We start from the raw sequence: 23,366 nt of genomic DNA, 5'->3' as shown, positions 1-23,366 counted from the left end.
ATGAGGCCTGAACTCTGGGCTGGGGCCTGTCCCTCAACTCTTCAGCTCAAGGCTAATGTTCTTCTTCTTGAATCATAACATCACATCTGGCTTTTTCTGTTTAGATGTTGCTGAAGAATTGAACCCAGGGCCTCATGGTTGTAATTAATAGAGGCAAGTACTCTACTACTGATCCACCTTCCCATCCTGTTGTTGCAGTTTTAATGTACTATGTGATTTTTTCGTTTTTTTGGTACATTCTCTTTTTTTTAATGAGTTTCAAATAATTGTGGAAAATTCTTTCACATACAAATAGATCCTGTGGAGATTTTAGCTAGAAAAATTTTCTATGTGTTTCATTATTTTTTATTTTTGTCGGTCATGGGGCAAAAAAAAACTTTGCCACTTTAGTGGGGAGGGGGGAAGGGAGGAGGAAATGGGAAGGTATGGGAAGGGGAAACAAAGGAAGAGCAACAATGCTTGATAAGAAATGTACTCATTTCCTTGCCCATGTAATTATAACCTCTCTGTGTGGTATTTTCACAATAAAAAACAATAATAAAAAATTGCTATGTGTTCTGGTATATACCTATAATACTGTCTTCTTTGGAGGCCAAAGTAGGAAGATTTCTTGTTCAAGTACAGCCCTAGTAGATTAGCAAAACTATATAACCCCCAAATATAAACAAAAGGGGTTGTGGACATAACTCAAATACTATAGCACCTACGTAGCATACACAGACTTTGGTTCAATCTTCAGGGGAAACAAAAGGGAAAAGGAAGAGAAAAATTCCTGAATTATCAAAGTTGATACTGGGCAGATATTTCTAGATAACCATTTAGCCATCAAATCTATACAGGAATTTTTAGAAAGAGATAAGAATTTCAACAAATTGCAATAGCAGCAAACATGGCTTATTTATCTTATTTATATTCTGGTGGGAATAATAGGCAATTAGAATGAATAGGAGAGCTTCAGAGACAATGGCAATTTATCGAGGAAGAATGTCAAGTATGGCTTTGAGACACTAAAAATGGAAGCCGCAGGCCAGATTTCAGGCATATCTGCAGCTGAACTGGCATGTAGACCATCCCTGCCCTTACTACAGTCCCCTGAAAATTTTTTTGCCAACCTCTGCTATCCTGGGCGTTAAAGCCCTTCTCCTAACCTGCTCAGAGACAGGGCTTCACCCTAACCAATGTCTTACAAAACAGCTCACCTTTTGCCAGCCCCAAGCAAAAGTCTTGACAAATAAGCAATGGAATTCCCATCTCTCCTTCATGTTTTTGAGCTAAAATTCTGCAGCCATATTTTAAGAATGTATTTTCAAGATTGATTGAATTCGTGTTTCCTGGATGGGAAACTGGAATAGCCCCAAATGCATCTATTTTTATTTGTTTCCCACTCTGCTGATTTTGTACTCACTTGACACCATGGAAATCATTGTGGGTAACCCTTGAAGTTGAGCTAATTTTTCAAGGCCCCTGGGCAGTGGGATAGATCACCCTCTCAGATTAGCTATTACAACCAGTGATTAAAGCGTAACCTGGTCTTTCAGAAATAACAGAAATTCTGCCACATTTTTCAGTTCTGTTAAATGTGGTGGACAGAGCTAACCCTGAATGCTGGCTGCAGGTTGGGTTGCATTAGAAGCAAGCGGCATCCTTGGCCACTTGTTCCACAGAGAAGCTCTTCCCTGTGCCAGCTTAATAAAGCAGAAAGTACCTTTCTTTGTTGCTGGCATAGGTATCTCTGCCCTCCCCAAGATAGCTGAACAATTGAAGGGGTATCTCACTAATATGTGACATGGAAAATACAGGCAACAAAGTGATGGTGTTAGCTGTGTCCATCGCTGGCCTTAATGACCCTAGGGGATAGGTGAGATTTTACATTAGACAAGATCATCAGTAATGCCAGTGAGAGATTCTTGTCTAAGCATTGGGAATAGCTGGTTTGTGGGATTTCAGAACTTCTTCTCAGTGTTTCTTTTGCCTACATTAAAGGCTGCTTAATGCACTAGAGCTTGTCTTGGAAAAGACACTGAAAGGAAAAACAGAGGGGATCGAAAGTGCGACAGAGACACAGAGATGTCCTAGCCCCTTGTTAGGGATCTTAGAAGAGGAGCTGCACACATGTGGAAGCCCTCAATTTAAGCCTCACTTGATTTGTGAAATAAAATCATTCACTGAGTTGATGTGCCTCCTGGATTCTGCCTACCTGCATGTTTCCCTTTACAGTTCACCCAAATGCCAAGGATGATACAGTACACTGTACTCAACACTCTATAAATAAACTGAGGCTCAGAGATATGAGCCTGAGTTCCTTGGTAAGCAGCAATGCTGGCACTTGGATCTATGACTCCAGCTGTGAACCTACACTTCATTTGTCTTTTCTGACCTTGAAATAAGAAAATTCTCTTTTCCTGCCTGCCAGCTAACTAGCTACATGCTCAGTGCCCACTTCCCTATACTCCAGTTCTATCTAGAGAATAAAAATACTCGAAGTCATCTGTCTTCCACACTGATGTGTCTCTGCTTACCAGGAGTCAAGTCCTGGGATGCTGGTAGGGCAGCAGAGGACAGCCTCCTTCTGCCTTCCTTATTTCACACAAGTTTCTTTGTATATACTATCTCTCTTGTAACGCAAGGCTCTGGTGGAGCAGTGTTGCTAATGTGGCAAGATAGAAATCCTATGAGGTTGAGTTCTCTTTTAATTTTAAATTCCTTAATTCTCAGTTGTCTCACTTTCTGAGGTATAAGCTAGGGGACAAAGAAATATGCTTTTAGCAAATATCAGAAGAGTTCTCTGTGTCTATTAGAATTGTTGTTGTTGTTGATCATAGAGTTTGAACTTAGGGTCCAGGTACTGTCCCTGGGCTTTTTTGCTCAAGACTAGAGCTCTACCACATTGAGCCAAATTTCCACTTTCAGTTTTATGGTGGTTAATTGGAGATAAGAGTCTCACAGACTTTCCTGCCTGGGCTGGATTTGAACCACAATTCTCAGATTTCAGCCTCCTGAGTAACAGTCGTGGGCCACCAGCACCTGGCAGAAATTTTTTCTTTTTTGTTTTTTTTAATACTGTGAGATTTGCAGAGAAAGCAAGAAATTAGAATCTATTGTTGGGAGAGCAAATTAATTAAGTGTTTTGTGGACAGCTTGACAAAATACATTAAGTAATGAAATATGCCTCATCTTTGACCCATCTGAATATTCCTCAAAGAAAGTCACAGAGAGAGGAATATATTCTGGGCAAGCATGCCTCAGCACCATATATCCTTCCTAGGCAAGGTCTGGAAAAATAACCTAGGTGATAAAATTATTACTGAATGTATTCAACTAACTGGAAAGCAATTCTTAAAATACTGCATGCATATTGAAAGGAAAAGGTATTCTTGACACAGGAAGCAAAACAAAAACAAAGTGTTAAAAATAATAGAGTTATCTTGGGGTTCATTTCGCCTAGCATCAACTTATCTGACCATTTCTGCTTGTCTCATATGTCTATAGTTCTAGCTATTCTGGAACCTAAAGCCAGAAGTTCAAGTGAGCTTGAGTTAGAGTTCAAGTTCAGGACTCACCTAAGCAACATATTGAAATACTTTCTAAACACAAATAGCTGTCTTCATCCAACCAGAACCATGCTCAAGAAATTATGTAGTCCCAAATGTTTGTATAAAGTGCACTTAGGAAGAAGACGTTCAGGTGTACCTTCACATACAAGGGTGACAGATAGGTAATGACAAATATTTAAGGCTTGAAGACAGAATTTTTATTGTGTTCACTATAAATGATGTATTTGAACAGATCAGACAGACAGATAGAATTGTGTCCATTCATTGAGCCTAAATCAGAATAAAACATACTTAATGGAATCCATTACATGTTACCACAAATTATAAGACAGCTATCCAACCTGGGTCCTTGCATCCAGCATAAGGAGAATTAGGTAAGAAGAAAACATATGTAAAGATGATCGAAGGGTTTAGTAGACGAGAAAAATGACAAAGAGAACATATTATAGACACACCACAGAGAAAAGGGCAATTCGGCCCAGGTCACCCATCTTGGCCATCTTCCTCATTACAGAGATTGGTCTTGGGTTAAATAGGGAGAATTGTAGTCCTTGAAGATGGCTTTCCAATTGGTGGCTATCCTTTCTGTTTCTTGTAATGTTATGACTTCAAAGATTTATTGCCCCATCCTTATGTACTCAACATTTTGAGCATACTCTTTATTCTTCTGTAGCCCTCTTCCCCCATATCCATGTCAGCTAACTTTTTGCAGCTGATCATGCCATCTGCCAGTTCTATAGACTACATGTTCTGATTGACTACTTTGCACTAACTCACACTAGAATTACTCTGATTTAAAAAATATGCCATGTTATACATGCATCTGAACATCATGTGGTAGCACATAGTACACTATGTATCAGGTAAAAATAGGGAATAACAACATTTTCAGAACATTATATTCAGAACATATATTCCCTAAAGTATTAAGTACTACAATTGTTTTATTGAAATGTATAATCATACATAACTGGTATTTTTGTCAATAAACCTGCTTTTATTTAGGAGGTAGTATGTACAGAAATAGCTCTTAGACAGAATATTAAGTTATCGTAAAAACAACTCCACTTCCATTTCTATTCAAGATGGGTAATTTAGGTATCAATTCCCTCACTTTCTAGAACAATGAGTTCTCTTCTTCGTAGGCAGAACACAGATTCTGATAGCCTTCTTGCTTTAGAGCTGGTCCTGACATCACCCTGACACACTGGCATGGCTTTGTCTTCCCACCAGGTTTCTATCAGATAGGGAAGCTTTATGGTTGCACACTGAAGACTAACCACCCCAATCTCCAGTCCATGTCTCCCAACTTGAGATAGGATATTCCTTACAGTACCTGAAGTCCATTAGTCCATTATCTATCTATCTATCTATCTATCTATCTATCTATCTATCTATCTATCTATCTATCTATCTATCTATCTATCTATCTATCTATCTATCTATCTATCTATCTATCCATCCATCCATCCATCCATCCATCCATCCATCCATCCATCCATCCATCCATCCATCCATCCATCCATCCAACTATCTATCTATCTATCTATCTATCTATCTATCTATCTATCTATCTATCTATCTATCTATCTATCTATCTATCTATCTATCTATCTATCTAATCTATCTATCTATCTATCTAATCTCTCTGTCTGTCTATCTATGCTCTATTTTGTGTACCAGTACTGGAGTTTGAACTGAAAGCCTCATGCTCTTCCTTAGCTGTTTTTGTTCAAGGTTGTCAGCCTCTCATTTTAGCCACACTTCTGCTTCCAATTTTTTGCTGGTTAATTAAATATAAGAGGCAATGAACTTTCCTGCCCAGGGTGGCTTTGAAACACAATCCTCAGATCTCATCCTTCCAAGTAGCTAGGATTACAAGTGTGAGCCACCCCTGGGTGACTTCTTATCTTCATACATCTCCTATGGTTTGTGTCATCACCCAAAGGGTTTCTAGCCATAGAAAGCTTACCCATTCTGTCCATGGTTTCAAGATGGAAGTAGCCAAAACTGACAGTCTCAAAGCCTGTGATTTCATCCCACTAGACCCTACCGAAGCCTTCACCACATGAGGCATCTCCCTGCCATGTTCTAGCTCCAATCTTTTTACATCCTTTCTCCCTTTTCTCACATTCTACCCAGACATGCATAATCTCATCATTACCTTGGAACTAGTCATCTATCAATCCCATTCCTGGCAGTTAAAGAACCTCTGGATTCCAATAGCTCAAGCCTGTATTCCTAGCAACTAAGGAGTCTGAGATCTGAGGATCGTGGGTCAAAGTCAGCTTAGTAAGAGTGAAGCCCACGAGAACCTTACCTTCAATTAACTACTAGGAGTTGAGCAGTGGTTCAAGTGACAGAACACGCTAGCATTAAGTAATAAAGTTCAGGGACCATGTACAGGCCCAGGTCTGTTGTGCATGTACACAAATATGCATGACAACACATAAATTTTAAAAGAAAAGAAATAAAAAAAGAGAACTACCTGCACCTGCTTCCTGACTTAATGTAATCTGGTTTTATTGTTTGGTGTTTGAATAATGCTACTTGTTTACAACCTTAGGAAAGAGCACATTTCAGTTGCTTTTTCTACAGTGAACTTGGATGTAAGTCCTGTGTTGTCCTCAAACCCCTGAGTTTCAACAACTGAATATTACAAGTACTGGGATGTTATGCCTGAATGAAATCAACTGATGGTTGAGTCTGCCTTTGCCAGCTGACACTGTCCACGGGTACTTCTAGTCTTTAGACACTTCCTATGGAAGTGACTGTCCCTTGTAACGTAAAGACTTTTCAGCGGGGGGGTGGGGGGGGTTGGGCTGGTAGGGATGGTAAGGGGAAAAAAAGGAGGCACCAATGCTTAATAAGAAATGTACTCATTACCTTGCTCATGTAATTGTAACCCCTCTGTACAATATTTTAACAATAAAACTTATTAATAATAAAACAAACAAACAAAAAAGACTTTTCTGCCCCCTGGCTCCTGAAACCTCCTCTGAAGTTTTCTTCCTCCTGTTGTCAGGATTCAGCTCATGTGTGCTCCTCTCCAAGAGGCTGAGCAAGCTTTCTTGGAAGATGCATTCTGTCTCCAGGGAGAATGAGACATAATACCTCTTTGGGCAATAACTCAGGTTTCTGCCCAATCCCATCTGCCAGGATTTTGACTGGGCACTCAGAGCTGCAGCTAATATGGAATGAATGAAAAAGACAACAGTGAAATGGAAGACCTCCCTAAAGAGCTTAGAGAAAGAGTCATAGATTGGAAATTGCTTGGAATATGGTCTTCCCTCCATGAGGCCTCTCAATTCACTAGCTAGCATTCCTGGGCTGGAGTGCCCTCTTTGTGGCTCCACCCTTGGTCATGTAGACAATTCCTATATTGCCAATGTGACATCAAAAGCTGATGTTTCCAGGGACATTGGAGGGGACAGTAAGAGGTAGCAACCTATTACTTACACACAAACTTCTTAGGCTGTCTAAAGAAACGAAGTCTGGTCATTTGTAGCATTGTGTTGGCAAATTCACCATCTATGGATGGGAGTGCACCTTAATCCTAGTGGAGCTAGAAGTGTCATACAAACGGATTACCCTGAAGCTTTGAGCAGAGCTAGCTGTTGCTGCTGGCTTCTCCACTATTATGTCTTTGAAGTACCAAGAAAATGATGAAAACATCAGCACATCAAAGCAATTCTCAGTGTTCTTTTGCCCCAAGAGTTCCAAAATAAGTTTCCAGCAATAGTTTCGCAAAACTTTGGCTGCTTTGTCCCCAGGAGAGAGGTCACCTGCCCAAAGTGCCTATTGGACCTGGACATCATCTTAGAAACCAGCTCATCTGGGCTTGTTTGAGGGCTCTCGAGGTAGGGGGGTGGTGGAAAGTTGATATCCCCAGACCTTATGTCTTTTATCGAGGCATTATCTCTTATTATAATAGCCTCTTTTCTTTTCAGTGAATATCAAGTGTTGTCCTGAATACTGGGTACAAAGCTGTGAACAGAATGAGGTACTTTCATCATGGGGCTTATTTATTGCTGCAAAGCCGAATGCATCATAAATAAGTGGAGATTATGCAAAACTGTTGATTTCACAATTGAGGAATGTGTAGCTTATACACAAAGCCCAAAAAACAAACAGCTTTAATGTTGTTTCTCTCTTTTTTTGGTGGTAGTAAGGCTTGAACTTTGGGATTGGCGCTGTCCCTGTGCTCTTCAGCTGAGGGCGAGAACTCTATTTGGTTTTCTGGTGATTATTTGGAGATAAGAATCGAAGGGAGGGCTGGGAAGGTGGCTCAGTGGTAGAGAGCTGTCCTTGCATGCTTGAGGCCCTGGGTTTGATTCTTCAGCACCACATAAGCAGAAAAAAATCCAGAAGTGGCGCTGTGGCTCAAGTGGTAGAGTGCTAGCCTTGAGCTGAAGATCTGAGGGACAGCACCCAGGCCCAGAATTCAGGCCCCACGACACGACCCCCACCCCAAAATAAAAAAGAATCACAGGGAGTTTCCTGCCCATGCTGGTTTTGAATTGTGATCCTCAGATCAGCCTCCTCAGTAGCTAGGTTTACAGGTGTGAACCACTGGTGCCTGGCTAATGTTGCTTCTTACATGCTCACCTTTGGTGCCAACTACCTCCATGAGTCAAATCTCGAAGTGTCAAATTGAGAACTATCTTGAACTTTGAGAAGTTATAGGGAAATAAAAAATTCAGAGATATATGCCACAGGTTAGGGAGTCATAGTTGGATTTGAATGTTTTGTCTCACTTTGGGTGAATGCTTCTTCTTCAAAGATTTAACACTTTTCTCAAAAACAAAACCAAAAAAATGGGATGGATATACTTAAGCCATATCTTGTCTTGAAAGCCTTCTTGTTTTGAAATTATTTTAAACTCAAAAAAGAGTTGCAAAGAGTAGTGAGAGTTCCCACATACTTCTTCACTGCTTTTTTACAATGAACATACTATTAACATCTTATATAACCACTCTCATTTACTGATTCTAAGACATTCACATTTGCACAATATTATCAAGCTCCAGATGTTGTTTGAATTGTATCATATCCCTCTCTAATGTCTTTGTGTATGTGTTCTTGTATTAAAGTACTGATAGCCACAAAAAGGGGTTGGAAATAATTTTTTCCTTACCTGAAAAGGAAGAGGCATGGGACATAGTGCTAACATTGTATAAGCGTGGAGACTGCACATTTTGGAAATGGTTACAAGCCTTATTAAAAAAACTATCTAATTAATAAAAGTTGTCACCCTGGTCAATTGTCCTGGGCCACTGCCTCAAATGTTGCCTTAAAAACCAGCTGGACACACGCCTATCAACCTATGCCACATATCTTTAACCAGTCTTAGTAGAAATTTGCAGCCCAGAAAAATGTGTGATAATCCTTTTGAGCCGGTGAGGGACCCTGCTGCTGCTTCTACCCACCCTTCTGGATAAAGTTCAATGACGGCCTGATATTCATATGGATGGAAATCTATGTTGTCATCCTGACCATGTTGACCATAGTGACAGTGAACTGGACTCCTGCCTGACTCCATCACCTCTGACTGCTTCCCAGTGGAAAGCTGCTTTGGATCTGCTGAAACTGAGTCTGTGGCATATTATTTCAGTGATATCCACTAACTCTTCTCTATTCCCACAGTAGATATTGAGGGCAAGGATGATATCACTGGCTTGCCTCAGGCACTTCAAGGATTAGGAAACTAGAAATCCACTCTACAATCAAAGCCTTGCTTGGTTCGGGTGTGGTAAAAGGCAGCTTCCAACAATGGCTATAAAGGAGAGATCTTTATCAATGGAGGTAGTAAGAGGAATGAAACTCACCCCAGCTATTGGAAATAAAAATCTAACAAAATTCTCCACCCAAGGGATGCCTTGAGGCAGTTCTGGTAATCTGGTTCCTCAAGCCAAAGAAACAAAATGGGCCCAAAAGCCACAAAGAAACTCAGGGAAAGAAAGAGTGTAGTAAATAAAGCCTTAGAAAGGAATTGAAAAAAAAAATCTCCTCTGCATTAAAAAAAAAAAGGATATAAAAATAAGGATTGTCTAAAAATGTTTGTCACAGTGAAAAGGGGAAGAAGACAAACCCCAGAAAGTTTAAGTATGTAATAAATGGTAGGAGTATGTCTTAAAAATGAAGCTTATGAGTAAGTTGGTATGAAATTAAGCTAGCTTTCATATACATAGAGTCAGGATGGGTGAACTGATGTGGAACTATTTTTTATGTTTATCTGTATGGTAGGGAGGAAGGATATGCTCACTTCAATCTAGATGCTGGTTTAGCTAATTAGAGCAGCCAGGTAGACTCATTGTGAGAGGGGATTCTCTTAAATTTACCAGTACTGAATGACTCCTTCCCTTTGCCCTTTTGCGCTCCCATTGCATTCTCTATTCCAAAGGGTTTATGCCCTGTGAAATGATGTTTGGCAGACCATCATCCTTCTTGTGTCCTCGCTTAAAAACTGCAATGTTGACATAGATGACTGCTCCAGTCTTTACAGGCACTGCAGACTGTTCAACAGGAACTCCATTCCCAATTTCAGGCACTCCTGCAGGCAGCCCCTGTAGTTGGCCATAATTACTGACCATGAGACACTGTGTGGGTCATATGACATCAAAAACAAACTATCTCTCCTCAGTGGAAAGGACCTTATACTGCTATCCTAACAGCTCCAACCACTGTCAAGGTGAATGAAATCTGGTCCTGGATCCACGCTTCACCACTTAAGGTGGCCCGGCTACCAGAAGAGACAAATGGATGGTGTATAAGGACACTGAGAAGCCTCTCAAGCTAAGACTTATCTCATCATAATTTTTGATTTATGCTTCTGTGCTCTAAATGCTGTTAACTACCACTGGCAGTTTAGAATCAAAGAGACAAGGGGACAGTTTTCTTACTTCTGCTATTGTAATGTCCCTGATTGTAGCAATTTAATTTTACCAACCAACTCAACTTGCGGAATATGACAAAATGCTTCAGGCATCTTGATGTCACACCCCTTCTCCTACTATGTTCTGGTGCAATGGAAGCCTATGGTCATACATTAATCCAACCTTGGACTCTTGGATTTTGATAACAGCAGTTCCCCAATTAAATCTTTGTACCAAAAGTGAAAATTTTCAGAGATTGTTATCCCACCTCTTAACCAACAGGACAGATTTTATTCCTATACTGTTAGGGGTGAGTCTGGTTACCTCTGTTGGAGGAGCAGCTTTTTCTGGAGGTGCTGTAATACATAGTTTAAAACTAGCTCAGGAATTTGAGGAGAGGGTCGATGAGGATACTCATGCCTCTTCAGTGTCTCTGGCATGCATACAAAGACAACTGAACTCTCTAGCGGGGGTGGCCTTGCAGAATTATAGGGCACTAGACCTTCTCACAGCTTCCAAAGAGGCAACCTATGTTTTTCTAAGGGAAGAGTGCTGATACTGTGTAAATGAATCACGGCTGGAGAAGAAAACATAAAGGTTCTAGATAAACTGTGTGAAGGACTCCACCAGCACCCATCTGCTAAACTAGATCTAGTATGAGTTCAAAGCCTTTTGGCCTGGTGGCTAGTATCCTTAGCCACCAGCAATTATACTATTTCTTCTACTTGTTATTACTGGTTCCTGTGTGGTTAACTCTTTGATATCACTTATAGAAAAAATAATTGGGACTGTCAAGCTAATGGCCCTTCAGGCCCAGTAAAGCCTCCTGAGTCAGGAAGAAGAGTCAAGAATTTGACTCAGTTACAAAAAGAAGGGGGAATGTAAGGATCCCTTAGGATAAAAGACCCCAAGACCAAGCAAGGACACTCAGTCAGGATATTAACCTCTTATGGGGAACTGAGGAATGCAATAATCTTTTGCTTGAAACTGAGGAATGAAATAACAGGAAACTGCTATTGTAAAAGTCCCTTGTTTGAAAAAAAAAAGTTGATGTTATCATATTAATAGAACTTTGCAGCTTGTACCAGCTTGTGTTTTTTGCCTTCATTAGCCTAGGCTGTGTCCATGTTTAGGGTCATAGTGTTAGCTCCCAAGTCTACACTGTGTCCCTGGCAGGACAACTTCTGTAGCACCTAACAAAATTCTTTAATCTCTAAGCCCGCTTTGATGGACTCATTCTCAGACCCTGTAAGAATTGAAATAACAGTGATTAAGTTGTCTTAGACACTAATGAGGGGAATTTGTTTTAAGGATATCTCAGGTAACCTCAAAGTAAGAATAGAGTAGGAGCAGACCTAAAATCTAGAAGTAGCCATGAACATCCATTGGCAACCTGGGAATGATTGTCTCCTGAACCCACATACCTATTTCAGCATTCTCACGGTTAGGAAAATGGAGGAAAACAGAAAAGGAATAGGCCAGACTCGATGATCAACAGGTGAGGACTGTTTATTGCCAGCAAGGTGCACAGACCTTTCAGGTTTGGAGGTTGTTCGAGGGACTATATTTTGGCTGGACTTATATAGGGCTTGTTTTCACAAGGAAGCAGAAAATGAAAAGTGGCTTATGCTCTCTTAGGCCACAAGGAGACGTCCTTGACCAGGCCCACAAGTTGAATGTTCTACACTGGATGAAGGGCTATTGTCCCCTGGGGACCAAGTGTTATATCCTTGGCCAGGCACTGATTGGAACCTGCCTGCTGACAGGCATGTGGCCACGCCTGTTTTCTTATACCTGGTGTCTTACTTGAGCTGGGGGAATTAGGCAGGAGTCAATCTTTCACTCACCCTCAATTCAGGCTTTCACTGAGCTGGATGCAGAGCAAAACAAGCACAAAGCCACTGGTAACAACCAAAAACCAGCCCTGCTTCTATTCCCTGCAAACATTCTCCAGGAAATATTGCCACACCATGCAGAACAATTCCTACCAGATCTGCTGAGTTTCTGCTAGGCCCAAAAGTCGGGTTCCCTTTCCATTTTACTTTTCATTTTCAGTCTTTTTCTCTTGTTTGTTTTTCTATGAGATCTCTTTTATTTGTATTCATACACACACACACACACACACACACACACACACATTTGTGAAAATACCTTACAGAGAAGTTACAATTACATGAGTACATGAGCAAGGTAATGAGTACATTTCTTATTAGGGATGGTAAGAGGAAACAAAGTGGGAGGCAACAATGCTTGATAAGAAATGTACCCATTACCTTTTATTTGTATTCTGTGACAAGTGATCTGATTTTTCCCTGTTACTGCTTCCAATACATGCTGCCCTAGGTCCAATTGAACACTCTACCACAATGCCTGGACCTCTGCTAAAACAGCTTCACCTAGTCCTATAATTGAATCCCAGGAGGCTGGGAATATGTCTCAGTGATAGAATGCTTCCCTAGCATGCATGAATTCATGGGTTCGATTCCTCAGCAACACATAAGCAGAAAACACCAGAAGTGGTGCTGTGGCTCAAGTGGTACAGTACTACCCTTGAGTAAAATAAGTTCAAGGGCAGTGCAAAGGCCCTGAGTTCAAGCCCCAGGACTGGCACAATAAAGGAAAAAGACTTGAACCCCAGGGCCTCCGATGTCACATTTAGAAGGCATGTTTTCTTCCTACATTGTCTGTCATGTGTATCTACAGCTTTCTCTAACAAAGGTTTTTCATTGAAACTACAGTTGCTTACATCTCAGGCTTAGGATCTGATATAGGGATTGATCTCTGGGCAACAGGGCTGGTTGAAATGCAAGACATTTCCTTAGCACAATTCAAGGGCCTACTCTACTTGTTTTAGTGTTCTGGGAAAGTTTTCTAAAGCAGTTTTGAAAGCTTGAAGAAAGAAAGCACAAAGCTCATTGCTGGTCTCATTAACTATTGGGTGAAAACTCCTGAAGAGTGGTGGGAGGTGGGGATGTCTTCCTGCTTGGCCCATAGTAGCACGGCATGCAGCTCTTCTGCAATCAAGCATATTTCTACTGATCATATGTGGACATGCCAGCTCATCCTGGTACTCTCCAGGTAACATTCCTTAGGCACCAGGAACTCCATGTAATGAAGTTCAGGGAGTTTACACAGTGCAGAGAAGAGGCAGTTGAGGGTGCAGGCTGACAGCAGGTTAGCAAGGAACTTGAGCTCCTAGAGATAGTGGCAGGATCACAGGCCCAGGATCATCATGACCACATAGCTATGGGTAATAGCACACTCCACTGGGGTCCACACCCGCACTATCTGGACAACCTGTTACCGCAACTTGAGGAAAGTAGAGGGATATAAATGAAGCAGATTGTGTCTACTGAGGTGCAACACATCCAGCTGGGCAGCATGGATACAGTCTGCCAAGAAGTTCATGTCCACATGGTTCAGAGCACAATTGGCCAGGTCCAGCATTCTCAATCATGTTCTGAAGGGGCTGTAGAACATGGAGTAATCAGCACAAATCAGAGGAGTTCCATGTGAGCAACAATGGATGTGAGCAATCCATCTGCTTGTCTGTCACAGAGAACAAAGACTTGCAGGGCAAGTCTTGTTCTTACCTGACTGCATGGAGTCTGTGAAAATAGTTTTGACACATGGTGCTACATGAAATGCAAATGTCTGTGTCCATAAATATGGTTCACTGGGATGCAGCCTGGCTCCCTTGCTTTTACACAGTCTACAGCTGCTGGGCTTGCTGTGTGGTTCAGAATTAACCTGAACCAATGAAACCTTTGTCTTCATCTCACCTAAATGGCAGATTTTATCAACAACCATTTTCATATGAAAGGAGTTATGTACATGATCTTGGAGAAAACATCCACTCTGAGAGCTTGCTACAGGGGAAATGAGGCATTAGTAAGAAAAAAGAGCCATTATTCTAACAATAGAAGAATCCATTACTGTAGAGCCAGGAAGGGAAAGCCAGACATCCCCAACTGAGGCACCATATCCACAATCCAATAATTCTGATTTAGATAGTGTTGGCAGCAAGCACCAGCAAAGGGGCAGCTGGACCCTGTCTCTGACTGAGTCCCTCACTGTCTGTTTGTGCATGCCCCTCTTGATATCATAGCTGCAAATGGGTGAAACTATTAGTTAAGGCCTTATGAGAATCCTGCTTGTGTTGGAGGCCAGGCATTCCCCCAATTCCCATGAATGATCTTGGGTTAATATCTGCTCAGGAAGGCCAGGGTGATACTGCAGTCCCACAGTCAGCTGACAACAACCTCATGTCACCCAGCTGAGCCAGATTTCTATACCTGACCTGAGATAATGCCAGTCACACAGTGTTGGGAACTTTTTTTGCACCACAATAGACAACTACAGGAGTCACTATAGTTAGCTATGCCTTATAAAGCAACATTCTAGACCCATTAGTTAGCATGTTCTTTTCACAGAGACCTCTCCCTCTCCCTTCCCCCTCCCGCTTTCCCTCTCTGTCCTGCTCTTCTTGCTTTCCCCCACTCTTCCTCCTATCTATGCTAGGAATTACAGCCAGGGTTTTTCATGTGCTAGTCAAACACGTAGCATCAAGGCACATTTTAGCCCTTATCTTTCTTTCTTTCTTTCTTTCTTTCTTTCTTTCTTTCTTTCTTTCTTTCTTTCTTTCTTTCTTTCTTTCTTTCTTTCTTTCTTTCTTTCTTTCTTTCTTTCTTTCTTTCTTTCTTTCTTTCTTTCTTTCTTTCTTCCTCTGTCTCTCTGTCTCTCTCTCTCTCTCTTTGTCTGTCTCTTTCTCTCTTTCTTTACTTATTTTGAAGACCAAGACACCATTCAAACTCAGTATCTGATGCTTTTGCTCACTGGCTGGTACTCTAATATTTGAGCTACACCTTCAACCCCCAGACCTTGTTTTTTGAGGCAGTCTCCCTATGTTATCCAGGCTGGACTTGAACTCACTTTCCTTCTTCCTCAGGCTTCTGAGTGTTGGGATTGCAAGCCTGGTTTTGATGTCTACCTTACACATTGTCTCTTTCTAACTAGAAGCATTCCCCTGAGGTCCCTCACTATTCTGGATCACTCCTGGTCCTCTAACTTCTTTATTTCTCTTTTGTGCTCTCTTATGTGCAGCTCCAGAGAGCATTGAGCTTGGGGCTTTGTGAATAAGCTGTTCTTCTACCTATCACTCAGTGCCCCTACAGCCTGTGAAGCCAAGGACCAGAGTGCTTGACCCATCCCTCTTCCTTTCAGTCTCTGAGACTCTGAGAATCTGGATCTTCCCTGTCAGCATGGAGAGGGCCACACTCAGCTCTATCAGGTAAGTCATGTGACTGAGCTCTCAGGAGATGGAGCCAAGGAGGCAGTCTTCATGCTTAGAAGTTGGGACAGAAGTGAAGGGTGTGTCAAAGACCTTGATGGGGAGGATGAGTGAAGTCAGATGAGGGAATCCCACCTGGGCTAACAACTGCTGCACATGCCAGCATGTAGCCGCACATTGTGGGCCACTTCCAGCTTGCACAGCTAACCTGTCCTGGCTAGGCTTAACACCTGCAGGAGCTACCCAGGGCTCAAGCTGTCTTCCCTGAATGAGGGGCAGTGCATCTGCAGAGCAGCCATACCTGCTGATTTCAGGGCCTGCACCACTATCTCAAAATTGCCTTCAATGACAAATAAATAAATGAGGACTTCAATAGGTCACCTGACTGCACAGGGCTCTGCCTGTAGTTGGCAGCATATTCTAGCCAGGAGCTCAGTGTGGCCCCACTTTCCCAGAGCCTTTCCACAAGGGCATTGCTGTACCTGCACATCCCAGATACCCATAAGGTTAGATCTCTGCAGCTGATGAATCCTTTTAAAGAATTATTTAAGAAGGATTTTTTCCTTTGTTTTATTTAGAAAAGAATATTTTAAAGGTTCATTCCCTGGAAAACACTTGCCCAGTTTTAAATGCCAAGACAAATAGTTGGGTTCCACATGAGAGTGCCATTAAGATACTAGAACTCTATGTACTTTTCAGGGATACAATGAATTTTGGGATGACTCAATGTTTTAGGTATCCATGATTCTAATACTAGATACATTTCTACTTTCTCAAAACTTACAGAGAAGAGATTTTGATTCCAAGAGACTTTGAATAATAGTATGAAGTCTTTCATAACTCCGCATCAACTCTTCATTTTATGAACTTATTTTCCTAATATAATTTATGAAGCTTTATAGTTAATTATTTTCTCCAAAGTCACAAAATCATTTTTTGAAGATTTTCTAATAGGGATAAAGCTTTGCAATTGAAAGGTCAATATAATCCTTTTTGTCAACTATAATCAAGAATCTCTTGAAATTATTTTTGAATGTTAAATTCCTCCAAAGCCTATACTTGAATGGAATCGCTTCTATCCTGAGTGTATGAATTGTGTGTGCTTGGGAAAAGTTCCATTTATCCCATTAATATGTGGAGGATATTTCACAGGGAGGAGATCCAGATAGTACTTACCCACTTTGGTCTCATCTCTGTACTCTGTGCGTTTGGACAAATTTCAACTTTGTTCACGACTCATTTAACTTCTGTAGATCCTATGATGAAGATACTCCTTTTTTTTGGGGGGGGGGTCTGGTTGTGGGGCCTGAACTCGGCCTGGGCACTGTACCTCAGCTCTTCAGCTCAAGGCTAGCATTCTACCACTTGAGCCACAGAGCCAATTCCGGCTTTTTTCTTTTTGCTTATGTGATGCTGAGGAATTGAACACAGGGCCTCAGGCATGCCAGGCAAGCACTCTACCCCTGAGCCAACTTCCCAGCCTGATGAAGATACTCTTAAATTTAATTTTTTTTCTAAAATATATCAGAAGCCTGTAAGTATTCCTCAATACATCTTGTATTCCCACAACTTATGCAATCCCTTCCTTTGATACAAAAGTCCTTCCTCTAATTAATATTAGCTAACTCCAATAGTATAGTATAAATAATTACTCAGGTTGAGGAGAGAAAGTTGTTCTATAAGTGAAATAAATACTTAGTTTTCTCAAATTTTATCATTTTTTAACCTCTGAAGAACTCTAGAGATCCTAACTAAAAGCAGCTTTCATTTACACACACGAGAAAAGAGGTTAATTAATCTATTATACACTAAGAACAATGATCCTCTGAGAGAAAAAACCATGGCATTTTTAATTATGGCTGTTATTATTATTTTAAGAACTTTTTTATCCCTTTTTATCCAAAGAAAAAAATTAGATACTATTCTTAAACAGGCCAAGTTTCATTACCAAGAAAGCTAAAAGAAAACCTAAATAATGTGAGAAAATAACTATATATTATAGATTTTAACCTCAGAGAATATATGAAAACTCCTTAATCAAGTAACACAAAAGGAAATTCACTTTAAAATAGTTGTGGAACTTGAACAAACATTTCTTCAAAGCAGAGAGATAAATCATCACTAAGCAACCCCAATGTTGCTAGGAAAATGCCATCAAAATCACAGGAAGATACTGCTTCATGCCTTCTACAATGATTGTGACTTTTAAAAAAATACAGAAAATGGGCTAGGAATGTGGCTTAGTTGTAGAGTGCTTGCCTAGCATGCATGAAGCCCTGAGTTCAATTCCTCAGTACCACATAAACTGAAAGAGCTGGAATTGATGCTGTTGCTAAAGTGGTAGAGCAAAAGAAGCTCAGGAAGAGTGCCCAGACCCTGAGTTCAAGCCCCAGGACTAGGAGAAAAGAGGAGGAGTTGAACTCTTTTGGCACAGCTAAGCTAATGAGAATGTAGAATGTTACAACCACATAGAAAACAGGTTGGTGAATCTTCCAAGAGTCTAACATAGAATTACAATATGACTCAACAATTCTATTTGTAAAGATACAAACAAACAATGGACAATAGAACTTACATGGATGCCAGTTTTCATTATAGCCTTATTTATAAATACTGGATAGAAACCTTCCTAATGTTCATTTATAGATGAATGAATAAACAAAATATGGCATCTCATAGTGTGGAAATTAATGTGCCACAAGAAATAAATGACACTCTGTACATGCTGTAACATGGACTGCACCAACCTTGAAAAACATTATAAAACTAAGTATTTCAAACCAGACACAAAAGCATAGCTCATGTAGGATTGTACATATAAGAAATATCTAGAATATACAACAGAAACTGATAGCAGATTAGAGATTGTCCATAGTTAGAGGGAGGAAGAGATGAGTGACAATTTATTGATTAATGATGATACAGTTTCTGTTGGGTCTTCGTCCGTCCCACGAAAGACGGACGGGGTCTGAGGAAAGGTAAGTGCGGCGCTCACCCGTTCCCCAGCCTCCCTCAACCCTGGAGACAATCAGACACAGGGCGGAGCCAAATCCAGCAGGTAGAAAACTCATTTATTAACAGAGAGCAGCCCTTTTTAAAGACAAAAAGGGCGGGTGGCATGGCAAGGGAGGAAGAAGAACCAATCACTGTCAAGGTCATACCCTATCATGCACCTCGGCCTTCACGGACTGGTTAGGCACTGATCGGAAGGTCAATTGGGCTCTGCCCACTCTACTCTCTCCCAGCGCCATCTTTGCTGCCCACGTGCTCTACAGTTTCTGTTTGAAGCAATAAAAAATTTAAATACTGGTTATGGTTGCACAACACTATGAATATGAGCAACGTAACTTAAACACTTATATATTGGAAATTTGGTTATTTATAATTCACCACAATTTAAAATGTCAAAACATGAAAATTAGTATTAAAGATGTGTTTCATGGGCTGATAAAAACCAAAATGACAGCTCAACATGAGTGGCTCATGTTTGTAATCCTTGCTACTCAGGAGCCTGTGACCTGAGGATTACAATTTGCAGCTAATCCAGTCAGGACTTTTATCTCCAATTATATACAAAAAAACAACAACTAGAATTGTAGCTGTGACTCACATGGTAGAGAGCCAGCCTTGTGTGAAAAGGGCTAAGGGACTTGAGCTCAAGCCCCAGTACTAGCACAAAAGAACAAAAAAAAACCCCAAATGATAATGATTGTTCTCAGCACTCAAGAAACCTACTAATTTTTTGTTCTTTATCAATGTTTCCCTAATGTTAGGATATGAAAACCACATCCAGGAACATTTAAAAATTCATCTTTCCTCAGCGTTTCCATAAATGCATGGCAAATCCCAGAATTGCTATACTGATTTCTATTACAGGCTTGTGACATCATGATTTCAAAACCGCACACGAGGGGCTAGGAATGCAGCTCAGTTGTAGTGTTCTTGTGAAGTGTGCACAAGACCCTGTGCTCCATCCCCACTACTTCTATGAAAAAACTCCAAATCACAACACACATACTCATAAACAAAAGTATTGTTTTAACTGATCATTTCCTATAAGAATGGCTTCTATTATTTCTTTGACTAATGTTTAGCAAATCTGTGGCTCCTAAGAGAGACACAATTTACATTAATAGAGTTAACTGAAGTGATAATTTATGTGGAAGTTAGAAATTTCTCATAAACTCTAACGGAGAGCATTACATTTCAAGTGGTAATAGGGAATTTCTTTTATCTTGCAGAAACCAGTAACATTTAGAGGCACATCAAAGACCTTTTAAAAGAGAGTATGGGAAAGAATAACATGACCATTTAGGAATGCTTCGATTTCTTTTTGAGACCATAAAATAATAATAATAATCAGATCCAATATTTTCTGGATTTTGAAGATTCTGTGCATTAGCACAATGAAAATATGAAGTTTTTATAAAATTTAAAACTCTTCATTCTAACAGATCACATACAGTTGGATTTAAAAGTTTCTCTTTCTTATTTGGTAAAAGAAAATGTTACATTTTGTCTGGCTTGGCCCACAGGATAAAAAAGAGCAAGATAATCCAAGTATTCTAGCTGGTTGCTGGTGGCTCACACATGTTATCTTAGCTGAGGATGAGATCTGAGGATTGCAGTTGAAAGGCCAGGAAGAAAACTTCCTGAGAAATTTATCTCCAATTAACTACCAAAGAAAGCCAGAAATAGGGCTGTGGCTTACGTGGTAAAGTACTAGCTTTGAGCAGAAATGTTCAAGTACAGGACCCTAGCCCTGAGTTCATTCCCCAGGATTAGCAAAAACCCAACGAAACCAAACAAAAAATACCACCCAAGAGAAAACCCCCAAATATCCCCTTTATTCCAATCTTGCTTTCTCAGATATTAGTCAGCACTTGCCTGATAAATCCTGCCCCCTATTGGTGAGCATTTTCCCCCTAGGAAAACTTGATCATTCTCCATCATGTAAAGTCTGAAGTGGATGAGAAAGAGAGGTGTTTGAGGCTTAAGCACTAATATTTCTTTTAGTATCTTTTTTCCAGTAGAAGGACAAATTGATGAAAGTCTGTTATTACAATATCTCAAAGCTGGGATTCAGCTGAGCTGCATTCCTGAGTTCATAGAAGAAGTTACGTTATGCTGCTCAGTTCTACAAGAAGAGGTCCATGTTTTTATTTTCCATGCTACTTCAACACTTCAACCCTTGACATTCAGATAGACCACACACACACACACATGCCTTAAAGGGCTTCTCTTCCACATTTTGCAAAAGATAACGTTGAGCATGTTAGGTTTAGGTATCCATTTCTGTTGTTGCCAGGGGTCAGCCTCGGATCACAATCCTCTACATACTCATCCTTCATAGATCAAATTATAATGTGTACCATTATCCCTGCTTGTTGGTTGATCTGGAAACTCACATTTTACCCAAGCTGGCTTCAAAATGCAATATTCTATACTACTTTCCAAAGTGGTTGAACAAGTTTATACTCCCACCAACAATGCAGTAAGGTTCCCTTCTGTCCACATCCCATTCAGCATCTGTTGTTAATAGAGTTCTTAATTATAGCCAATCTAACTGGGGTGAGGTGGAATCTCAATGTTGTTTTGATTTGCATTTCTTTTATGGCTAGGGAGGTTGAGCATTTATTTCTTCATTGGCCATCCTTCTTTCCTCTTCCGAGAAATTTCTCTTTAATTCTTTAGCCCACTTATTTATTGGGCAGTTGTTTCTTTGAGGATTTGTTGTTGGGGGATTTAATTGAGTTCCAGGTATATTGTAGATATGAGACACTTGTCCGTTGTATGGCTAGTGAAGATGTTCTCCCAATCAGTGGACTTCCTATTGATCTTGCCAGCTATTACCTTTGTCTTGCAGAAACTCTGCAATTTCATGCACTCCCATTTGTCCAACCTTTCTTTGATTTATTGTGTTTCTGGATCTCTTTTACAAAAATTTCTGCCTGTGCCAAGGAGGCCTAGGCTTTCTCCTTTTTTATCTTGTAATGTTTTCAGGGTGTCTGCTTTGACACCCAGGTCTTTGATCCATTTGGAGTTGATTCTGGTACAGGGTGATATATAAGGATCTAGCTTTAGTTTTCTATAAGTGATTAACGAATTTTGCCAGCACCATTTACTGAAGAGGCTGTCTTTCCTCCATTCTATTTTTTTAGCTCCCTTATCGAAGATTAGATGGCTATAGGTCATTTCTGGGTTCTCAATTCTATCCCATTAGTCCTGAAGTCTGTTCTTGTGCCAGTACCAAGCTGGTATCATTACTATGGCTTGGTAGTAAAGTTTGAAATTTGGCATTGATATTCCTCCAGCACTATTCTTTCTGTTAAGGATCGTGTTTGCTATTCGGGGTATTTTATTATTCCATATCAGCTACTTTGGAAAGTAGTATGGAGGTTCCTCAGAAGACTCCATATAGAGCTCCCCTATGACCCAGCAATACCACTTTTGGGCATTTACCTAAATGATCACAAACAAGGCCACACTAAAGCTACCATCACGACTACGTTTATTGCAGCATTATTTACCATAGCTAAGATATGGAACCAACTCAGCTGCCCCTTCATAGATGAATGGATCAAGAAAATGTGCTATATATACACAATAAAATTCTCTGCTTCCATCAGAAAGAATGGCCTTGCCCCATTTGTTAAGAAATGGAAAGGTTGGTACAAATTATATTAAGTGAAGTAAGTCAGGCCCAAAGAAACATAGGTCCCATGGTTTCCCTTATTTGCAATAACCAGTATATGTCTGAGACAAGCAAAAACGGTCAGATAAATTGATGTTAGGCAAAATGAACCCTAAGATAAGGACTCAAATGTTTTTTTTTTCTTTCTTGTGATTCTTTCTTTTTTTGGGGGGGGGGGTCCGGTTGTGGGGCCTGAACTCTGGGCCTGGGCACTGTCCCTCAGCTCTTCAGCTCAGGGTTAGTGCTCTATCACTTGAGCCACAGCACCGTTTCTGGCTTTTTTCTTTTTGCTTATGTGGTGCTGGGGAATAGAACCCAGGGCCTCATGCATGCAAGCAAGTGATCTACCACTGAGCCACTTTCCCAGCCCCTTTCTTGTGATTTTTTCTAACATATTTATAAGATGATTTCTTTCTTGCTTTGTATGTCCCTCCCCCACAGTATAACCACTGTTTTCACTGTATTTGATGTTGGTATAATTTGTGGAGGGGAAGGGAATAAACAAGTTGTTTAAATAGGTATACATGTGGATCCATTACAACAATGAGATGTACAAGACGTTATGTCGAAAAACGAACTTTACAACTTTAGTGTGGGACGGAGGGCGCATGTGGGGGAAGGAATGGGAACAAAGAAGGAGGCAACAATGCTTGATAAGAAATGTACTCATTACCTTGCTCATGTAATTGTAACCTCTTTATACGGTACTTTCACAATTAAAAAATGCAATCTTCCCTATCTCCACCTCCAGAATAGCTAGGACTATAAATATGCCACCATGTTCAATGTAAAATTAACTCATTTTTTTGTTTGACTGAGGTTTGAACTCAGGGTGGCATTCTACCACTTCATCCATACACCAGCTCTTATCAAGTTTTTTATCTTTAGTTTATGAATCACTTAATTCATTCCAAGTATCAATTTCATTTTAATTTTAGGAATTATAGTTTATT

At 40.4% G+C, this 23,366-nt stretch overlaps 1 pseudogene; it reads right to left on the bottom strand.

Moving 5' to 3' along the window:
* Positions 1–13,265: 13,265 nt before the first annotated feature.
* LOC122108735 lies at positions 13,266–16,910 on the bottom strand (annotated as a pseudogene).
* Between the last annotated feature and the right edge of the window lie 6,456 nt (positions 16,911–23,366).

This window comes from Dipodomys spectabilis, unplaced genomic scaffold, assembly GCF_019054845.1.
Source record: "Dipodomys spectabilis isolate Male_0828 unplaced genomic scaffold, ASM1905484v1 ptg000065l, whole genome shotgun sequence".
NCBI classification, from domain to species: domain Eukaryota; kingdom Metazoa; phylum Chordata; class Mammalia; order Rodentia; family Heteromyidae; genus Dipodomys; species Dipodomys spectabilis.
The sequence above is the reverse complement of the archived record's forward strand: the minus strand, read 5'-3'. Positions and strand labels throughout refer to the sequence as shown.